Source organism: Odontomachus brunneus, unplaced genomic scaffold (genome assembly GCF_010583005.1).
Source record: "Odontomachus brunneus isolate Ranch 3 - 2012 unplaced genomic scaffold, Obru_v1 Obru_scaffold_027, whole genome shotgun sequence".
Taxonomy (NCBI): Eukaryota; Metazoa; Arthropoda; class Insecta; order Hymenoptera; family Formicidae; genus Odontomachus; species Odontomachus brunneus.
The window spans coordinates 1,699,389-1,716,879 of record NW_022639477.1 but is presented as its reverse complement, the minus strand read 5'-3'; the positions used below and the strand labels follow the sequence as shown (position 1 = coordinate 1,716,879).

The following is a 17,491-nucleotide window of genomic DNA, read 5'->3' as shown; positions in this document are numbered from 1 at the left end:
TATATATATATATATATATATATATATATATATATATATATATAAAAATAAATAAATAAATAAATATTCTCTATCTGCAAATTAATCTAAATTCCACCTCACATTTAATCTTAATTTATCTTTAATTTCAAAAAGTAATGTATCATATCTGCTCAGTGTTATAGCACGAGATTGTCTGTTGGTCTTTTCAATCATTCTTATCTGTCTGCAATTGAAAAAAATCGGATAGAAAGAACTGAAATTTAGAAGCTAAATCACTTTGCAGCCGGTTGAACTAAATTTTGAGTTTATTTTTCGCAAGCAAGAGATTATAAAGAACACACGCGAATCTTTCTGAAAGAATGAGGTCAGTTAGATTCGACGAATATAATAGTGAAATTTGAGTTTGTTGAACTGCATTCGAGTTATTTTAAGGAGTTTCTTCTTTTTTTTTATAGTGTAGAGATACATTATGACTGTTGATTATTTAGCTAATCCGTCACTTTGAATACCGTGTCTGATCATATTATCTCACATCGTAATATTATATCCAGAGACCGATAGAATCGGTTAGAAAGACTGATGAGTCTTGCCCCTCTGATGAGTAAATGCGGTAGCTTTTTGTCGGAGCTTAGCGTGCGTCGATTCGCGTCGACTCTATACTCGCCATTAAAGTATAACATCCACACAGCGCTCGCTGGGCGTTTTCCCCCAACAAAGAGGGCTGCGACTGATAATAGAAAAAAAGATAAAGCCAATGACAAATTCGCGCAGTGACATTGACGCAACACCTGAGCCACAGCGTGCGCGCGTCTACCTGTGCGCGAAGCTATTTTTATGCGAGTGCATTTTGCTCGGCGTCCCGCGCGACGAGTTTATTTTGTAGCGCACGGTGGAGGACGAGACGGGAAAGCGGTAATGAATTTATGAATGAAAGGGATATTTTTAGTTCGCAGAGTCGACGTTGCGGCGATTTTCTACGAGGGTAATCCGCAAAGCTCGTCGATGCAACGCTCGAGAAGGGATTCTGTCTCTTTCTCTCTCTCTCTTTCTCCCTCGTGGAAATGGTCGACTGATCTTTTTTTTTTTGCTTAACGCCATATTATATTGGCACACCGCCAAATTATAATCACGAAAATTATAATTTTGTACCGATCTATGAGTTTAATCCCCTTCATGACCCGAATCGAAATTCTGATTCCGCATTAATCCTGCAAATACCGTCGAAATACGAAGGATCAGTGGAGAATCTCGGAATACAATACTATATCTGCTATTGTCCTATCTTCATACAAGTGGCCGTTACTGTCGTTTGCTTCATTGTAATTGACTCTTTAAAGGACTTTTTTCAGAATGATCTAAGATCATTTTTTGGTTCAGATAACATAATAAGATAACAATAAAGATTTGCTGGAAAATCCAGCTGGTTTTTAAATTTTCTCGTTCTATTCGCTTCAGGTTATCACACGAGCTGTAATGTTGTCAGTTAGAGGCGATATTGCGCTCAGCACAAAAAGGACGACAAAATTTTTCTTTAAATAAAAAAAATAATATTTCTGTACCTCTAAAAAAATGATAAATAGTGTAATTGAAATCTTACTATCTTCACTTATTTCTTTGATAAAAATTCGCAAAAACCTCCTATTTCTCGACTATCTAAACCAAAGATGTCCTTAAATCCCTTAATATGCGATTATTTCGGTATTCGAGAAACAAAAGCTTTTCTTTCTCAACGCATAAATAAATATTCTGCTCGCAGAATATAAATTCCACTTGCTCGATACAAATTCTATCTGGATTTAATCTGAATTTGTCCTTAATATGAAAAAGCGCGATATATTATACCTGCTCAGTGTTACACCACCAGATTCTTCACGGGTTCTTCAAGTTGAACGATATTTGCAGGTTCAATATAGAACTGAGATCTCGACTTCGCTTCGAGGCGTCAACAACGAGGCGACCCTGAACGAGCCGCGTGGTCGGGATCGATCGGAGGAATTTTTGCCGGATTCGTAGCGATTATCGTGTCGCTCGATCTTCTCACGGTGTCGTCATAAATCTTGTCGCGAGGATCCGCGGATGAGCAAGTATCAGCGGTATTGATCACGCGACTATCGCCTCGCACCTGTTAGCGCGCGCGCGCGCGTTGCGCTTCGCAGGAGCGTGATTCATCCGCGACCAGTGGGCGATCGCAGGCGTCGATGCCATTATCCTTATCGGCCGCGTTTAGAGATTATTCCCGTACGATGGCTGTGCAAATAACGACGAGTCTGCTCGCGAAGTGCGTTACCCTGACGGCGGAGAAGAAGGCGCATTTAGCGTCTCAACTGCAGAGATCCTTCATTCAGAGCCGCGACACCACTGACCTTTTCTCCAATTTTGTCACTAAAGTGACCGAAAATGTCGTCTATTCACTATACCCAGATAACCTCCACAAGGAATTTTATTTGTGCAGTGTGTGGTGTTACATAAAACGTAAGAGTAACCGACGGTCTGAAATTGCGAATAGAGTTTCTCCACTGATTAAATCATCGCGCGAATATAAACTGTTAATTGCGCCCGGTGTTTATTTACGAGGTGTAATTGTCCGCTCGAAAGGAGGAGAGAAGGGGGCGAGAGAAAAAGAGAGAGAGATTGCCTCACATGCACATCGCAATCTTGATATTCGCGCTAGTCGCGCCGTAAAATCGCGTAATAACACTGCCGGTAAAAACTTCATCCTTTGCGTGCGTTTTATCGTAAAGAGAGTTTTAACAGATTTGCGATTAAGCGGAGGAGTATCGAATTCTCCGCGCTCACGATATGCCGGCGACGGCCTCTCCTCCTCCGCCTCCTCTCTCTTCGTAAAAATTCGACGTGGTCTCGATTTCATCAATCTCCCTCAAATTCTCGTTAACGGGAATCACTGTCGACGACTGTCGGTGGCGGGCAGACAGGCAGGCAACAGCAGCTCGCGTTGCAACCGAAAGCGATTCAACAATCGTCGGTCGACTAACGAGCAAAACTTCTTCGTAACTCTCAAATCTCGTTGCTGCAATTTGCAACCCAGTTAATCTCCACTCCCTCCCCTCCTCCTCTTCGCTTGCCTTGCTCCTTTTTCGTGTACTCAATGTCGAAGATTGAAACATTAGCCCGAAAATAACTCGACTTTCTCCCGAGGGACGCGACCAGCGAGGTGTACGAAAGCGTAGCTTACTTGGTACGATTAATTGCAAAGAGCGCGGCACACGAGAAAGAAAGAGAGAGAGAGAGAGAGAGAGAGAGAGAGAGAGAGAAAGAGAGAGAGAGAGAGAAATCTCCGACGCGAGATATATCGTTCGCGGCGCCGGATGCCGGGAATAATGCGATTTGGTCAAATCGCTCTTCGCTGCACCTCCGACGGCGGGTTTCTCGACGGTTCCTCAATATCGCTCGCTTCGTAAAACACGAACAAAGAAAGCGTCGACGGCGAGATACTCTTGCGCGGCACGTTAACCTGGGTGCACAATGAGAGAACGAACAACGAATGCGAGCTTTCGCTTTGCGATGAAAAAACTGTGCATGCTTTAGCGGATTCGAACACGGAGAGAATATTGTAATAAAAATTACAGTTTTAGTAGTTCGAGAATAGACTGGCATTATTACGAAAATTATAACAAAATATAGTAAAAGCGACTATAAACATGACAAATTTTATTACACTTATCGTAATTTTTACTATACTCATGGTCACATTTACTATGTCTTATTATAATTTTTCATCATACTCTCTTAAAATGAATCAGTCAAACGTCACTAAAAACTGAATATACACTGATTGCAGTTATAAGTATAGCATTGAAAATGCTCAGTGTTATACTCATAACTGATATCAGTGACTACTCACTGATTCACTTTAAGAGAGTAAGTCCCGATCTACAATAGGTGTAGTAAATAGATAGGTGTAAGCTTTAAGCCGTAAGAAATTAATCAATCACAATTGATTATTTCTCTATGATTCGATTGTGATTAGTCAATTTCTTAAGTAATAATGAGATATTAATGGCACATAAGAAGCAAGCACAGATGCTTAGCGTTATTAAATACTAATATTACTTTTTAATATTAATATGATAGTGGGAGAATAAAATTGTCCAGTATGTTAAACGCACGTATCGAAATTTTTTCTTCGATTATCTTACGCGGAGAATCAACCTTCCATACTTAGACCGATCCTTGAGTCCCAATTTTTAAATATATATTTTTATTAAAATCCCAAACCCCATTAAACCGAAGACTCAAATAGATTCCTTATATATGTTGCGAAAAAACTTTATCCTCCCACTATCATATTAATATTAAAAAGTAATATTAGTATTTAATAGCACTAAGACATCCGTGCTTGCTCTTTATGTGCCATTAATATCTCACTATTAGTTAACTCTATTCAAGGAGCTTTCTATTATTTCAATTTCTTAAGGCTTAAAGCTTACTACACCTATTGTTGATCGGGACTAATACCAGTCTATTCCCGGAATACCAAAATGGCATTTGTAATTTTTATACTACAATATTCTCTCCGTGAAAAGAAGCTCTTTGCACTCGGGCCAATTCGTTCATATAACGCGGTTTATCAAAGAACATTTATGCGCAAGATAGACACAAAAGTATCACACGTTCACTGTTCGTTTGCTTAGTATGATATACGTAAATCCCCCCCATCTCTCTCTCTCTCTCTCTCTCTCTCTTTCTCATAGACACTCTTTTTATCTGCGACCCATAATTTTCTTCGCCATACTGTTCGCCGGGCTTTCAATCTCATTCGGTCTGAAAATAAAAGCCGCTAAATGGACGGACAGACGGACGAATGGCGCGACGCTGCGCGTTTTCCCGGTGCGGTTTGGCCATAACGAAGGACGGTAGACGCGATTTCGCCGTGGGTACGTCGTTATGGTGCACGAGGGGCAATAAAACTGTACGTGGAGCGACGTGAAGGAAAACAATGCGGAGGAGGATGTTACGGAGACCGCGGTCGATGGCTTTACGATATACACCTCGCGAGACATAGCCGGGCGGCTATGTATATATCTGGGTTAATTAATGTCCATTGTTGTGTCGAACGTATCCACGACGCGCTCGCTCGCTCATTCGCTCACTCGCTCGTCCGTTACGTTCCTTACGCAACGGATACTGCAAGTCGATTATCGTTATTATTACCGCATTTATTACCACCGACATCAGCAGCGGATACCTGCGATTACGATTAATAAGGCGGCCGTTTCGCCGTTAACGGAGTGCACGACCGCGCCGCTTTCAATCGCTCGCGAGACATTAATTCGACCGCATTAATTGGCTCCGTCTTTACGCCCGATAATCAGACTCGCTGTTTACCGATGGGACGGACCTTTTGTTCTTGTCTGCGTGATCTCTCTCTCTCTCTCTCTCCCGTTTTCACTTTCCCCTCGACTTCGAGCGATAGGAGACTGCCATTATAATGGACGTTTATCGTTAAAAGCGATTTCCATTAACTGCAGCTCGTCGAGCGGGGCGACGGGAAAAGTGGGCGCCCATTGAAAACTTTCGTTCGTTCGTTCGTTCATTCGCTCACGTCGCGTTTTTGTGCAAACGTCGCCGGTCGCGCACCAATAAAGGTACCCCACGTGTGATGTCGCCTTTGACGTCGCACCTTTCAGTCTTTCTTTCTGCCTCTTCCCGGCTGTTTCGTTCTCCGTTCTATAACCATCGCGGGCAAAGCTAATAAAACAGAATGCAGCGAGCACCTTAAATGCGAACTTCTCTCGTGCCTTTAAAAGAAGGCGTGCCATAGTGTGTTAGCGTGTGAGCTCGGTAGAAATGCTTGACGGGAAAGTGCCGAGTATATCTCGGAGCGAAGCTAATCTGGCAACTCTGTGTTTGAGCTGCTCAACCTTAAGTGTACACATGGCGAAAACATTGTAATAAAAATAACAAAATTATCTTGGACAATACAGAAGTATGACCGAAATTATCATATACTTGTCCGAAAGTATTATGCACTTTTCACTTTCCTACGAAATTATCGTGATTACTTGAATGTTTTTATATCGTGTGTCAGGTAGATCGTCAAATTTTTTGATGACCGTCGTGAGGTTCAACGTGTTAATTTTCGCGATCGCAGGATCATCTCGCGAATCTGGAAAAAGCGCGTCTCGCTGCTCTTCTTGTCCCTTGGAGAAATATTCGCATCGCTCGTGCCGGATCTGCGCGGATGTGACGTAAAACGGAATAAAAGTCGCCTTACGTAACGGCGTTGCATGCCCGTCGGATTACTTTTCCCCGACAAGAAAGTCGAAGGTCACGATCGATCTTCAGCTCTGTCGAATCGACTCGCGGAATAGGTCTTGGCATTCGCTCTTGTTTGACTTTCTCACGGACTGTAGGATCCGTGTTAGAGATAGTCCATGCGCGCGGGAGGACGGCTGGCTGGCTGGATGGATGGACGAATGGACGGATGGTTGGGATGAACGGAGGAACGCGATGGAAGAGGAAGTGAAGGCGAATTTGCACGGTTCAGAGATCGCGTTCCGAATGAGATGTCCAAAGCGAATAGTCGGACGAGGGCTTCCGTGAAAATAATCATCCGCGCGTCCGACAACGGAAGAATCCGTTCAGATATACTTTCGTTCGCACTTGGAATCGACCCGAGTCCGAAATAGAGCTCTCTTTTCATTGAAGTAAAAATAAAAGTTCACCGTCCATTTTTGCTCTCAAAGCTAGCCAGCTTCGTCAAAGCTTTCTTTTTCTCTCACTCGGCGGAACTAAAAAATCGCACTTTTCATCTCCGGACGTCTCGAGAGAGAGAGAGGACTAGATGGGAAGAAATATAGAGGAAGAAAGTAGATATTTCGGAGCTCACTTAGATCATGTCGGCATTTGTCTGCGACGCTACGTCCAAGTAAGAAATCGTGTTCGCCAATCGAATGCATCCGTGCGGGAGATTGATCCACGACGATGATCGAGCGTGAACGCGTAAATTCGCCTTAACGTTCGCAAGGGAGTTGTGTTTTCGCTCGCTCGCTCGGTGGTCCCTCCAGTCTCCTCTCTCTCCCGGTGAACGATTCCGACTCGTCCTCCTCGCGGGAGATGTTCAGCGATACACGGCATCCTCCGTAGAAAGATTTTACGACCGGTGTCTTATCTTAAATAACTACCTCCAAGAGGAACTGCTTTCGTGCGGCCGGCCCGAACGAAATGCATCCCACTGCCTGGCGAAAACACCTCGCGGAGCTTGAAACGACCGAGAGTAGGAAAGATTAGAATCGCTATGAGGAAGTCGGAGAACGTGAGGTTAACCTCTTAGCTGTTGGGCGGAAAAAGTGCTTATACAAAGTGCTTTTGACAAAAAAGTTAATAAAATTATAAAAAGGTTACTTTTTGCGATTATTTTCAGTTGCTGCTCTGAAAGTCAAAATTTCAAAATGTCGGTTCAAAGATCCAAAAAATCGTTTCATTCGCATAAAGATTTGTATTGAGGGTCTCTCGAAGCCACTGTTTTCGATTCTAAATTAAGATTTTTATTGATGAATTCAATAAAAGTTGCAAAATTTTTAAATAAATAAAATCCCTCCAATTTTTACACAAATTGAACCATATTTTGTCCATCATACTAAATTTGCCATTTTGAATTCATGAAATTCTATATTGTACTTGAAACCAGCGGTTTCAAAAATTTTTAAATTCAAATTTTTATGCAAATTGAATGATTTTTTGAATTTCCAGTCCGCCATTTGATGCACCATTTTGAATTTTGCAATTCTGACTTCAGATTTGAATTTAGCGATCCCTAGTGGATCAAAAAAATCACCCGTCAAAATCGGGAACATTCTGTACAACGAATGATGTAAAACAACCGGAAGTATATGATGTAGGGAAGACCGAGACTAGTTGGCTACCGAAGTAAGTTGGAAAAATCAACAATATTTCTACTGTTTCTTAACAGATTTTAAAATCAAGCAAGCAGGGATTTCAAAGCCATCTTTGACATGTTTAAAAATTTTGCTTACATAGTTCTGTAACTTGTTAGAAAACAGCAGAAATAATCGGTTCTGCCAACTCAATCCGGTAGCCAACTAGCCTCTCTTATCGCTACCGGCCTCCTGCGTCCTTCGTCCTAGTGTCCCGAATCGAACATCCTGCTTCGTTGCACAAGACCCTCGATGGCACTGATTCACTCGCGTGGATATGATTCAATCGGAAAAACGCGTGTTAGTAAACGTGATGTCGACGAAAGCCCGGTTTAATATCTCAAAAGTCAGTGAAATATCTTAATCCGACAGGAATTGTAAACAACGCTATATATAGGTGTCAAGTCGCGTAGTATGCGCGCAGTTTGTTGACTCGAGAGGTAAGGAACTCGTTCACGGAAAAGTATACGACGCTCGAGTCCCGAAACAATAAACACTTCGAAAGGGGTGAAGAAGTCGCCTCTCGCCAGTCGCGAGGCTACATTAGGTAGCCTGGTGATCACGCGCATCGGAGCTTCAACATCCTCCGGACCTTTAAAAGCGTCGTCAAAGTTATCAGGATCAAATGCTTTGGAAATTCCCTTGGCTTTCGACGACGGCGTGGTTAACGATTCCGGTCAACTTGCTTGCCATGTTCCGACTACTTTCGTGTGCACCATTGAGTGCCCGACCACGATGACGGCCAGGAACTAATCCCAGGACGGATTACAGGGTGTAGTCGGTGACGAAGCTTGCAAATCCTTCCTCATCTGTTGTCAATCTCTAGATCCCATTAGCGTTTCTGACGTTGCGATAAAAAGGAAAATAGAGTTTGTTTCTTGTTTCTTTAAATCCTTATTGGATCATATAGTTCGTCTTTGTTATAAGTTATTTAGATTCAATAAAGATTGTTACTTCTTGCAACATTCTGTCGGCAGTTATATAATAGATTGCTTCTTAAAATGAAGAAAGACTGAACGCAGGTAGACTATCGAGATAATTGAATTTTAAATAATCCTTAAGTAAGTTCCTCTTTGAGAGTTTCAGCAATTCGATATCAATTACTCGGAACATGACAGACTATTAAATAATTCTCGAATAGATCCGTTCTTCAAGCTGCAACAAAACGGGTCTGAGCAACTATTAGCTGCATCAAAAGATTAGCAGCGTTATACCCCTTGAGATTTCTCCGCTGGTCCTTCGCATTCCACGGAGTTCATATAGAACCAGGACTTCGTCTCGTACAAGCTCTCGTTTTCCCTCTTGGCCCGGATTCTCTCACATCGTAAGAAAAGTAAGCCCCGCGCCGAACTATTAGCAAACTCGTCGGATTACACGACGGTAAAAGTTCCGCCGTATTCTCTGTTTCGCGTCCGATAACGTATCGATCGTTCCCATATCACGAACGCTTGATAGATGCTGTGTCAGTCTACGAGCGATCGTCTACGTGGCGTTTCCAGTTTGGTCAGCGAGGCGCTATCGATCTTCACGTTAGTCATACCAATGAATAATTTCTCGCCTTTAATTCCTGGGTCGACGACCCTGCTCGCATCCAATTCGAGCGGTTCCAACTTCGAATCGCGGACGCGCTCGCGTCACGAAATGCGTAATACGCGTGTTCAATAATTTCCACTATATAAACACACACACACACACACACACACACACACACACACACACACACATACACATCTATGTCGAGCACGAAAGCAAGTGACTTCTGGCGAGGCGCGCGAAATAATTGAAAAAGTTTCGCGCACGCTAATAATCGATACCGACCGCGGCGCAAGTGGAGACGGCGAGTCACTGCTCGACATATGGCCGCTTTGTCCTTTGTGGAAACTAAAACTATGATAGAGTTTCTAATATCGGGTCTTTTGGCGACGCGCCAAAAAACTCGCGGAAAAACAATGTGTACGCGTTGGCACTTTGATAACCGTCGATAAGACGATTCACAGCCCAAGGTCAATATCTTCCAATTGAGGATCATTCGTAGCCGTCGCCAATATGTGAATCATCCGTCCCGCGTTCGTCTTATCCGACGAGAACAAATTATCCGGACAATTCTCTTGTTTTCTCAGCGATCCTCCTTCCCCTCATTCGTTCTAAAAATTCACCCGAGAGAAAAGTAAATGGATCCGGAACGCGCAGTATTTCGATGACGCTGTCACGATGGTGCTACGAAAAAATCCGACATTTTCCCGAAGACTAAAATATCAAAAATCGACGTCGGATCTGTGAGAGTCGGCGCAGGTGTTTCAGCGTATTTTTCTGGAACAAAACGCCGCTAAACCAAACTGTGAACGCTAAAACAAACTATCGCTTTAATATCGACACGCCGCTGTTAATATCGTCGCGGACGGACGGAGTGAAAGCGCGCGCGGCAATTATCACTCGCCATGACGACGGCAGTCACGGGACCTCGCAGTAATATAATCCTGTCATCGCTCGTTCGTCGTGGTCGTCGACGACGATACAATTTATGCTTCGACAAAGCGCAGAAGAGAGGCAACGAGGGCCGGAGTTCGTTGGCAGAACGTTAATTCTGCGATGCCAAAACTGCCAGCTGAGTGTTTCGCGGCGCGGCATTATATAGACGCGCTTTAACGCCCGAACTATCAACAATTAACAACCTATTTATATCAGCAGTCAGATTTAGCGACATTTATTTGTTCACTTGCGGGAAATACCCGCAAATAGAAGGATAAAAAAGGCAAAAATGCTAATGAAAAGATAAAAAGAAAAATAAAAATAGATAAAAATAAAAATAAAAAGAAAGTATCAGCGGAAAAAAGGAGACTCCAGTAATCTCTATAATAATTGAGCAATTCTAATTAATCCGAATAAACTCATCTTAAGCAATGTCTTATGAATTTAAATTGTTGCAATAATACGGATGAAACAGATCGCCAAATGATACAATCGAGCGAAATTAATATATCTAGGAAAAAATACGTAACACGAGGGAAAACATTTTCATTTGCTCTTCGTGTTATGTCAATTAAAAATACAAAATGCGCCGTTACAAATTTGAGCGATTTTCTGCGAGAAATCGCAGACCTGTCATTTTGACTGTTTCGATAACAGTTTTAATCCTCCGCAAACCGTGTGAGGTTAAATTAACCCCAGCGGTGGTTTTTCTAAAAACTGCTATATTTTTTTCCGAAATATATATTCTTACTACAAAAACAAATTAGGAAACATCATTTTAAAGTGCATTTTTATTCAAATGATATATTTGTAGATGGATAATACTCAGGATAAAAACCCCGTATGGTTCAGAGCGTGATTTTTATTCACCTGGTTCGCGGAGAGTTAAATAAATCGCGCTCGTACTTCCGCTTTCAAGAAGTCTCCTCTTTCCCTCTCAACTTTTCACGCGTTTTCTTCCGCCTGGTCTGCATATATGCGCGCACAGTGTCGTGAAACCAGGACCGAGCCGGATTTTTCCGCGAGGAGACACGCGCGAAACGCGCTCTACTTGGTCGCGGCCGAGAGTTCCACACGCGATAAATAATAGCTGGAGCGTAATGAGCGCGCATAGAACAGAACGGACCAACATACGACTGTAGCAAAACATCGAATCGCCCCGTAAATACGTAAAGTTTGCGTCTAACTAGTAGCTCATTGACGAAACGGCGACTCGCTCGTGCGATCGTGACGCGTTATGTAACGTTCGATCGGACCGAGCGGGCGGTTGCTTTCACGACGACATCGCGTACCGTGTCAACGTCGAAACAAGGCCAAACGTTTGTTTGGATTTTGTAATATCTCTAGCTGACACTCGACTCGCCAAGGTGCCGGCAATACCCATAATAAAACGTTACGTAACGATTGTATACATACGCTCGAAAAGGAGGACTAGAGTCTCGAATCGCACATCCGTCTCTTTCTATGCAACGGGAAGCTTCACGAGTATTTAATGTGAAAGAGAATAAGGGAAAGAGAGAGAGGGGGAAAGGAGGGAAGGTATGCAAAACACGAATACATAATACATACGTGACACTTTTACGAACAGGTGTATGGTCCACTTAGAGATTAATGGACAGGCGCAACGGGCACGTAAGTGGAAAGCTATTAGCGTAGCAGAAGATGAAATCGAGTCGTTATCTGCACCGAACTTCTTTCTGGCGGCACGCGCGCACCGAGGCAATTTGTACGTGAGGTCGGTGTATTTTTAGGCGAAATCGCTTCGAGGAACGGCCATATCGAAGTCGAAGATGCCCGGCTACTAACAAGCGGTCGCGCTCGCGCTTTAACGGCACCGCCTATACGTCTACGAAGAACCTGTTTACGCGCTTTTACCTGCTTCCGAGAGCAGCAAGCGCCAGCTTACGATGCCGGGCCAAACATATACGTGGCGCGCGCGCGCGCGACTCGATATAAATAAAACTTAAGGAGAGAAAGTCGCGGCGGGAACCGCCAAGAGCAGGAATAAATGTAGAAAATAACGATAAATAAATTACAATGTATGTGAGAGAGAAGGAAAGAGAAAAATATCAATAATAAATATCCAATTGCACTCGAATTGTTATCCGAAACGATTCCGGCGGAATGCAAGGTTGCTTGATATTTCTACACTTAAATTATGCTCAAGTTGGTATTCAAGCTGCTGCTTGAACTCAATAGCATTCGATCCATTGCGAGCAAAATCCAGAACAGAGATCCTGTCGTACTCTATGTAAGATCAAACAGAATAATATTCCTTGAAATTACTGGCCTCTCTCTGTGTCCGCGATTGTATTTTCCTTACCCGCCTAAGCCCGAAATTCCTCGCCGCCGGAGAACTCCAGCGGCGTGGAATGATTGTTGCGCTTCTTCGGGCACAATTTATGAGCGTCGGGGCGTCACCCCCGCACGGCGCCCGCGCGCCAGTCAATTTGTAGCTTTTCGGCCGCGCGCGCCTTAAAACCCCACTGGTATTTCCATTAACCGGAGTTATTCCCATCGAGGTGAGCGTCCGAGCGGCAGCGCTGTCAGCTCGCGGCTTTCATATCGGGACAGGTGAAATTATTAGTGCCAAGTGCGAGACTAAATAAAGGAGAGGAGAACGAGTTCTCCTGCGAGCGAATCGCGGGATTCTCCGCGAAATTTTCGCACATTCGTGCCGCCGAACATGAACGTGCGCGCGCGCGAGCCCTCTAAAATGCAATGCATTTTCCACTGAAATGTTGTACTCATAACTAGTAGCCTAGTTGTAAATATAGCACTGTAATTTTGCTGAAAGAACCGCTTAATACCGACTGTTCCTATTCATTGATACATATTACAAACATAGACCATATCATTGCAAAGAGTTAATTACATCGTCAAAAGCGCAACGAATTTGTATGTGCAGATTTTTTAGCTAAATCTTACTTCCTCTGTGGTTACAATCAGTGAGATGCAAGATAGAGCAGTAAAGTGTTGCCGTTGAAAATCAATGAATATGCAGGAAGAATATTGTAATAAAAATTACAATATGATTTTAGTATTCTGCGGATAAATATTACGGTAAAAAACTATAAAGAGGACATAGTAAAAAAGTGACTATGAACATAGTAAAAAATTATCAAAATGTAGTAAAAATGATCATGTTTATGGTTGTGTTTTATTATAATTTTCATGATAGTGCCACTCTATTCCCGAACTACTGAAATTGTGTGTGTTGTAATTTTTACTACAATATTTTCTTCGTATACTCACTAATCATCGGTGAAATACACTTCTTTTACATTAAAAGAAAAAATTAATAGAGGAAAATCTGAAAAACGAAAAATATTTATTCGCGTTGTATTCAGATACTAATACTTGTCTACTTAAATCTAAATTCCTTCGTTTAAATCGATTGAAAAGCAACAATTTTGGGGAAATATTTATATTTTCTCATTTGAAAGAAATGTTTGCTCGACATAAAAATTGGCGAACAAGTGAATACGTTATTAATACCCACCGAATGAACATTTTTTGTTTTTTAGATATTTTTCTTTCTTCCTCTCTCAGTGTGCCGATTCAATCCAAGACATTCGTGCTAATTCACCTGAAAGGACTGCATCTTCCTCACGTGTCTTGGCTTCCCGATTCTCCAACAGGTACACTTTGACCTACGACTTCGCATACACCGCGATTCAATCGAGCCCTTCTGCTGCTCCCTTCCTCCCCTCTATCGTGTGGCCTGCATATCCTGGCATTCCTGTCGCGCATTCACGCTTCTCGCATCCCTCTCGCGCGCGAATGATGGTATCTGCGGCACCGAGTTCGCTCTCTGTGTCGCGCGAACGTCTGGAACTCCTGTTCCAGACGTTTGTGCGCACGCACACCGAAAAAGCCGATCTCCACTGTGCTCTACGGCGGGGCAGGGCGGCGAAAATGGAAGTGGCACTCACGCCACGTTACTCCCGAGTAGCCCGACAGCGTTATCGATATATCCCTGTCTTTTGTACTGTCACGACAGTCGCCCCCCTTCATCCCCTCCGTCCCCCATTCCGCGCGCTGGTTCTTCCTGTCTGCGAGACAGGCACATTTTGTATTTGGGTCAAACGTAACTTGCGTGCGTCGGGAAAAACGTCAGTTTTCGGAGCGGGGGGCGGGGAGAGTTCTGTCGGATATTGTTGCCCGCTTTTCCGGGATTCCATTGTTACTTAGGTCGACGGACGGGCTATAAGGTCCTGAGAAAGCGTGGATCTCGGGACAATAATTCAGCGTTAATCGAAGGTGTTAGAAGTCAGCGTTAGAATAGCGATATGTTGCAAGGCACACTAGAAAGTCAGCGAAAATAAGACAACGAGGAGTGATGCAAAGACAGACACCGTAAATCCGCATTGATACACGAGAAGAGAGAGTTTTATAGTAAAACTTACCAGAGAATTTTGTAACTGAGAGGAATAGATCGATATTCTACAGTAATTGATTATCCTTTCATCTTTCATATGTGCTATTACGTTTTAGGAATTGAAATATGCTACGTTTTTAGCAAAATTTACTGTATTCCTTAGCAAAACAAAACTTACTGACAATCTGTTTCTGTATTACTAGAAACACGTGAGATAGCAGGTCTCTGAACTTAAGATTAGATCTGAGTTTCTCAGTTAAACTAGATATGATCAACTCTAATTGGAGAAATAGCTTTGGTTTGCAATGCAATTGGGTCATTGGGATTTTCTAGCTATAGTATATTCAATTATATTGACATTTATTGAAGTACTATTTATCGATTATTTAGAGAAGCGGCTGCAGCGTGTCAAAACAGTAATATATCACTGCGATAGCTTTATGTTAATATATAGAAACAAGTGAGTATGGTCAGAAAAACTAATAACCTAATTATACCACACATTAAGGCTGTTATGCGAGCTTGTATATGTCTCATTATATTTGTATAGTCGCGATTCGCACAACTATGGAGAAAAGCCACGTCCAACTCTAAATTCAGATTTGAACGTGTCCCACGTGAGGCAAGTTTTAAGTAATGACTATTAATACGTGCCGTAGAGAGACCTTGAGAGAGTCGTCGTGCAGCAGCCAAGTAATAAAACAAGTGTGCGTTAGTCGGAAGGACTCGGCGAAACGCATAGTGATACGATACACGAGGGACTGCGTATGACCTGGGTGTGTTCGTTTTGATTGTATTTTGATAATAACCTCATCTTTAACAAGATAAACTTACCAATGAAGATCTATATATCATTAGCAGTTCTATATGCATTAGCAGTTTGTTTCACGCGATAAAATGGACAACTATATCTCGAGTGCGTTTATTAAGTTTATTATTCTTAAATTCTGCCGCGATTTAAAGAAGAGTTTACACCGGGAATAGTTCCAGTAAGTGAACGAATATACGTGGGTTCTAAAACGTTCTTTTTGAGGAAAATTTTATTCAATATCTACAGCTTATTTTATATATACTATAAAGTATTGAGTAAAATTTTCCGCAAATAGGATGTTTTGAAATATAACCTTGGTTACCTAATAATCTTAGATTTTTCCGGTCCATAATAAGACAATTATGTTATTTTTACGTCGTTATTTTTAATCTCGCCAACAACAATGTATGCAATGTGGCAGAAGATCGTAACAACGCATGCACTGTTTCGTAAAATTATATAACGACAATGAAAACGCAATTTCTTCAGAAACTTTGAGAAATCGTCTCATTTTGTCCCAATCATTATATTTCATTTTGTCTAAACAGATCCGAAATCATTTGTTACACAAGTCGATACGTAAAAACAAACGCAACCATCCATTCTCGCGCTATCGATACGCAAATCACAACGGCGGACGCGACGCGAGCCGAGATAATCCATCGCACGATCGATATCGACGACAACGACGATGATGACGACAACGACGACAAGGCTCGCTCTATTTCTAACGGCACAATGCGGACTCTCGTTTGCCGCGCGTGCTACGATATTACGAATTCCGTGAGCGGATTGTGAAGCTCGACGAAAGAAAGGCGTCCACAATGGTCGTCGTGGAGTTTCTGTGCCACGGATACTCGAACTCTGAGTCACTCTCGACTACTCGCTCGCTCGCTCGCTCGCTCGCTCGCATTGTGCTCTTTCACCTACCAGAGCCCGGCATTGGTGCCCAAACTGGACGCCGCGGAAATATTAAGCGATAACGGAGAAAAATTGAGGAAGGACAGAGAGAGACAGAGAAAGAGAGGTCCTCGCGTGTCCTTGTTCGCTATCTAGACAAAATAATCAGCGGAAGAAAGCGCCGCGCAGTATGTCAAGAGGCCAAGGTTCAAGTCAGCATTCGAGGAACGAGAGTACCGAAAGGAGCGCGGCCAAACGATTTGGGAACCTCTGCGCTAACGGCTTTAAGATCTCGAAGCAGCGATTCCTGCCGGCACGGAGGAAAGGAACGAGGAACGACGTCGGGCTCGATCGAGGATAATGCCCGCTGCTGCTCCTCGAGCAGTTATCGAGGAGTGCGTGACCCGCGTTTCGCAACGCTCGACGACGCGATTCATCGTTGATCGCGCGCGCTGATCTACGCGGACAGATGGATCAACGGACGCGTGAAACGATAGTGTCAAGCGTGGCCGATCGACAATTGGGCCCGCGGACAATAATTTGTCGTGAAACATCCGCCGATTCGTTACACCCGCGCGCGGAAACGCCAGTGGGAGAGACACATCAATGGGGTTGTTTGCCGAGCCTTCGTTTCTTTTCGGACAAGGCGGTTAATATTGGATCGTGTAATCGGTAATTTCCGGTATAATGAAACAATTATATATCTCGGTTGCTTGTTTATATTGTTAATTTTATGAAACGACACATGCGAAAAGTGAATGCAAGATGACAGCTTGAAACACTTCATACATTGTTCTGTTTCATAAAATTATGACTATGTAAAACTACAATCGTTTCGTTTTATCAGAAAAATCTGTAATTACTTGTTACAAGATATCTAAGCGGTAACAAATATTTATTTAGTGGATATCAATGGCATACTTATTTGAATCTTTTTAAATTTTTTCATTGAAATGGAATAAATAATTGTGCTCTCGTGAAAAGCTAAAATTTCGAGAAAATGTAAATATTTTTTTCTTTTGAAAAAATATTTTATATTTGCATAAATAA

The 17,491-nt window shown here is 42.7% G+C and overlaps 1 protein-coding gene across 13 annotated transcripts in view; it reads right to left on the bottom strand.

Moving 5' to 3' along the window:
- Window positions 1–17,491, bottom strand: part of LOC116842782 (serine/threonine-protein kinase tricorner) — a 193,077-nt gene that overhangs the window by 43,485 nt on the left and 132,101 nt on the right. The window contains exon 1 of one of the 13 annotated variants that reach the window (XM_032812473.1): window positions 11,919–17,358. The exons of the other annotated variants lie outside the window; for them this stretch is intronic. The gene's annotated coding sequence lies outside the window, so the exon portion shown is untranslated. Of the gene's footprint in view, window positions 1–11,918; window positions 17,359–17,491 lie in introns of those variants that run through there. 13 annotated transcript variants of the gene reach the window in all.